This window comes from Palaemon carinicauda, chromosome 12 (genome assembly GCF_036898095.1).
Source record: "Palaemon carinicauda isolate YSFRI2023 chromosome 12, ASM3689809v2, whole genome shotgun sequence".
Lineage (NCBI taxonomy): Eukaryota > Metazoa > Arthropoda > Malacostraca > Decapoda > Palaemonidae > Palaemon > Palaemon carinicauda.
Genome location: NC_090736.1, coordinates 27,182,702 through 27,188,792, shown reverse-complemented (window position 1 = coordinate 27,188,792; position 6,091 = coordinate 27,182,702).

Below are 6,091 nucleotides of genomic sequence, written 5' to 3'. Positions count from 1 at the left end.
CCGTGTTCCATTTCGCTGGAATGTGGTTAATTTGCTTGCTATTTTTTTTTTTATCTTTTAGAAAAGTATTTATATTTTTGCTATAATGTATCTAATACGTTAAAATAGTTGGATAAATTTCATATATCAGATTCATTCATAAGTGGTGACCATAACTTCTTATATCATTACACATGATGTATACATTAAGTAGTAATATTCCATTCTATATAGTTAGCTAGTTACAGGAGACTCTATATACGGCAATTTTCGACGTAGGTCGATTTTCGTCCCATACCGGGACACATACGTTCCATTTACACGTAATGATTGATTGATTGATTGATTGGAAGTTCCCTGGCATCCTGACATCGAAGGTTATTTCACGCCGATACACGTAATGAACATGAAAAGTACTTATTAGCTAAATGTTTAAAAAAATTCTATATTAGAAAGCAAAAGTTAAAAGAAAAATAATTATGTTATATTACAATAAAAAATCTACCGTTATATGAATAAAATTGTGGTTAAATCACACTTGACATTACTCTTACTAATACCTAACTTTCCAAACTATTCCCTAACTTGGTTAGTTAGCTAACTTTCTTCACTCCTCTTCCATCCATATTTCCTATCAACTCAAAAAACTACATTAATAAGTTCCTTGTGAATTATAGTATTGTACAATACAGTACTTTATCGATATTGCTTGAGGTAGTCTACTCTTGGCCACGCTTTTCTATCTTATATATCTTCCTCTTGTTTCTTTCAAGTTTTTTTATAGTTTATAAATGAAAAATATATTTAAATGTTGTTATTTTTGTAAGTATATTGTATATTATGCATTACTTCTCTTGTAGTTTATTTATAGCCTTATTTCCTTTTCCATCTTCATCATCACTCCTTCATTCCATCATTCACTAATATTCCATATACTACTTCCAAAAATCCTCTTATCACATACTTTACTTGCAAACTCAAGAACATTTTAGTTTACTAACTTACACTCCACTTGTAGATCACCAGTTTTATTCACTTTCATCCTGTCATAATCCAGTTCCAAACTTTCTTGATAATCCCTTCTTACCTCTTTTTTTTTCTTATTTTTTTCAATTCTTCCACTTTTACTACCTCTCTTTTGTATTGCCCCATTCGATTTCCCCATTCTTTTGCCACAACAAATTTTGCTTCAACCAAAAATATCATCAGACACACCGATAGCCATAACCGTAAACACATGCACATCTTTTAATCTCCCAATCATACTTCTTATTTACACATAATCCATCAATGCTTTTTTTGCCACTCTTACATTTAGAAAAAAAAAAAATATTACTTAGCACCAGCTCTTGTTCAATACACATATCTACAAGTCTCTCACCACTCTCATTTTCACCCGATACGCCATACTTCCCAATGACACCTTGTAACTCTTCATCATCCACTCTGGCATTTAAGTCACCCCTCATAACTACATATTCCTTCTACTCAGTACTTCTACACTCGTAGGTAACTCATACCAGAATCCATTCCGTTTTTCTTTACTTTTCTCACAACCCGACTCATATTATTATTATTATTATTATTATTATTATTATTATTATTATTATTATTATTATTATTATTATTACTTGCTAAGATACAACCTAAGCTGGAACTTCAGGATGCTATAAGGCCAGGGGCCCCAGCAGGGAAAATAGCCCAGTGAGGAAAGGAAACAGGGAAAAATTAAAAATTTTAAGAACAGTGACATGAAAATAAATATTCCCTATATAAACTGTTAAAACTTTAACAATACAAGAAGAAGAGACATTAGATAGAATAGTGTGCCCAAGTGTACCCTCAAGCAAGAAAAGTAACAAAAGCTCAACATTCCCTACCTAACATAACCCTTATCCACATTAACCTAGATGATACCTCCTGCCAATCCATTACTTTGCCTGTCACCCATACACTCAACAATAAAGCCACACACTCTTTTGCTATCCCCCCTTCAATCACAAATGCTCTATCTACCTGTCGCTGTAGAAAATTATATTATACATCAAATAAATAATTTTAAAACATTAAAAAAATATATACTGTTATTATTACTATTATTATTATTACTTATTATTATTACTTACTAAGCTACAACCCTAATTGGAAAAGCAGTATGCTATAAGCCCAGGGGCTCCAACAGGGAAAATAGCTCAGTGCGAAAAGGAAAAAAGGAAAATAAAATATTCTAAGAAGAGTAACAACAATAAATATCTCCTATATAAACTATAAAAACTTTAACAAAACAAGAGGAAGAGAAATAAGATAGGAGAGTGTGCTCGAGTGTACCCTCAAGCAAGAGAACTCTAACCCAAGACAGTGAAAGGCCATGGTAGAGAGGCTATGGCACTACCCAAGACTAGAGAACAGTGGTTTGATTTTGGAGTGTCCTTCTCCTAGAAGAGCTGCTTACCATAGCTAAAGAGTCCCTTCTACCCTTACCAAGAGGAAAGTGCCACTGAACAATTACAGTGCAGTAACCCCTTGGGTGATGAAGAATTGTTTGGTAATCTGTGTTGTCAGGTGTATGAGGATAGAGGAGAATATATAAAGAATATGCCAGACTATTCAGTGTGTATGTAGGCAAAGGGAAAGTGAACCGTAACCAGAGAGGAGGATCCAATGTAGTACTGTCTGGCCAGTCAAAACACCCCATAACTCTCTAGCGATAGTATCTCACCGGGTTTCAATTATTAATCTCAGACATGAAACGTTTTGGAATATTCCCAAGAGTTTTGTTCATTGTGTTTTATTTTCTACCGGTAAAATTATTTTTTTCTAGCTTGACTTGATAAGAAGCTTATTTTTATGAATAATTAATCTGGCTTAAGAAAAAAATATATTTTAAATAATTTGTATATATGCATTTACATATATATATATATATATATATATATATATATATATATATATATATATATATATATATATATATATATATATATATATATATATATACACACACACACACATATATATATATATATATATATATATGTGTGTGTGTTTGTGTGTGTTACACACCCATATATATATATATATATATATATATATATATATATATATATATATATATATATATATATATATATATATATATATATATATATATGGATAAATATCAACACAACATCGTGTTCAAAATAGAAATAAATTTCTACCTCATACTTGGGATCGAACGCTAGCCCCTTCTAATGAAAGGCCAGGTCGAAACCAACCATGCCACGAGAGCCCATAAAAGGAAATCTGAACCTGATACTAATCTAGCTGTCCGAGGATTTACCTGGTGAGACATCAGTCTCTTTACCAGCGAGTTTTACCAGATTTCCCCGGGCCACCACGTGACACAATTGGTAGTAATTCATTCAAATTACCCCTAATGAGTCAATATGGATAAATATCAACACAACATCGTGTTCAAAATAGAAATAAATTTCTACCTCATACTTGGGATCGAACGCTAGCCTTTCATTAGAAGGGGCTAGCGTTCGATCCCAAGTATGAGGTAGAAATTTATATATATATATATATATATATATATATATATATATATATATATATATATATATATATGTGTGTGTGTGTGTGTGTGTGTTACACACTTATATATATATATATATATATATATATATATATATATATATATATATATATATGTGTGTGTGTGTGTGTGTGTGTGTGTGTGTATACATATATACATATACATATATACTGTATTTACATAAATATGTACAGTATATGTATATATATATATATATATATATATATATATATATATATATATATATATATATATATATATATATATATATATATATATATATATATATATATATATAATTTTAGCAATAGTGAACGCAACTACCTAAATAGTTGATTTCTCTCTAAAAAACTATTAGCAGAGATAATTCGGTGCTTTGAGACACAAGCAGAAAATTCTTTCTAATATCTCGCGGCTTTTAATATCTTGTCGAGGTGTAAAAAGGCGAAGCTGAATCCCAAGGTGGTCGTAAAATAAAGGTGAAATGAGGAAAGAGAAAGAGACCTATGTTCATGTTTATGTTTATGTTTTCCTGTGGCTGTGGCTTTTAAGGAAGATATAAGTGATTTACTAGGTGATAAAATTAATTTTTCACAAAAATGATTTTTTTGCATAAATTGAATTCGATTATTTGTTTTTGTTTTTATATTATTATTATTATTATTATTATTATTATTATTATTATTATTATTATTATTATTATTATTATTATTATTATTATTATTCTCTAAGCTACAACCCTAGTTGGAAAAGCAGAATGCTATAAGCTCAAGAGCTCAAACAGTGAAAATAACTCAGTGAGGAAAGGAAATAAAGAAATCTACTACAAGAGATGTTTAAAAATAATAACAACATTGAAATAAATTTATTTTGATTAAACTACACCAACTTTAGAATAACAAGAGAAAAAGAAATAAGATAGTATAGTGTGCTAGAGTGTACCCTCAAGCAAGAGAAATCTACCCCAAGACAGTGGAAGACTATGGTACATAGGCTCTGGCACTACGCAAGATTAGATAACAATGGTTTGATTTTGGAGTGTCTTTCTCCCAGAAGAGCGCTTACCACAGCTAAAGAGTCTCTTCTCCCCTTACCAAGAGGATAGTGGTCACTGAACAATTACATTGCTGGTTCGGGTTTTTTAGTATCTAAAAGTGTGATTTCCAAGATGGATATTATATCATTATCATTATCATCTGATGAGAATATTAAACACTGATTTTTATAAATTCTGTGATATTGCATTAGATATTCCCAATTTTTTTTTTTTTTTTTTCATCATGGGGAATAATTTATGTCAATTTTTCTATTGAACACCATTTACCTTTAAAACCTTTTATTCTAATTTGCTGAAAAAAACTCCTATTCTAATTTTCATTTTAAAATAAGATTCTAATTTCCATTTTGTATTTCTTATTGAAAGGATAACGAATAGACTTAATTAGCAATATATTTACTCAGGTTATTACTGAGCATTACCTACACGGATAATCTGCTGACGAGAAGGATTATATATAAATCTATGCAGACAAATGCATGTAGTATGTATTAAGAATTATTTTCTAAAATATACCGCGTAGCCTGAAGTAATTAGTGGCTATCCATAAAAAAACTGTTAATATAGCATACTGAAATAGTATTTTTACTAAGAGTCTTTTTCAATTCTTTAATAATTCGTTAGTAATTTGATTTCCCCTTTTGGTTAACTCTAAATTGTTCTGAAAGGAAAATATAAGCAGCCTTTGGTCTCGACGCCTTTATTCTTCTGGGTTCGAAATCCAGAGAACTAACGTATTTATTGAATTTCCTATAAGTATTGCTTTTATTATAGTTTATAAGTCTTCTCAGTCTTCTAACGTCTTCCTGGTTCACCTATAGATGACTGAGTGCAGTGACCGTGGGCCGATTGTCACAGGCAATCTCTCATTCTCCACTTTTATTCTCACGTCCACTGTTGTCTCAGACCTGATAAAGAAAATAAATGAAATGAAATGAGCAGCTCGAATATTAATTCAGTTTATAAGCAAATTTCACTGCCTATTGAATTTGATATACATTGGTAGATGAAAGTTCAATGCTGGATTTACATTTTAAGGTAAATGTTGAAAGATTCTAACTAATACATACTGAAAATATTGGTATGATATTTTTATAACAGACTAAACTATTCTTATGAAAACATTAACGGACATTGGTATATATTTCATAATAACTTTGAAATTACTGTATGTTTTCAATATCATCAAAAGGCTTTGAAATCTTATTATCATTTCATAAACTCTAACCTTACACTTTCGTGAGATGAGAGGGAGGAACGTACAGTATATCAATGAGTTATTTGAAACAATATGTTTTCAGTAAGACTCGGTTAATACCAAAATGTTTGCAGAAAACGTAAGGCAAACAGAGATGAAGGCATATTAGGTTTATGCTTTCATTTCTGGAACGCTTTGTCTATTTCCATTCTTTATTTTATTCTTTTTTGTATATTTACACATCTGTTTATTTTTCAATTCATATATCTATCTCTTC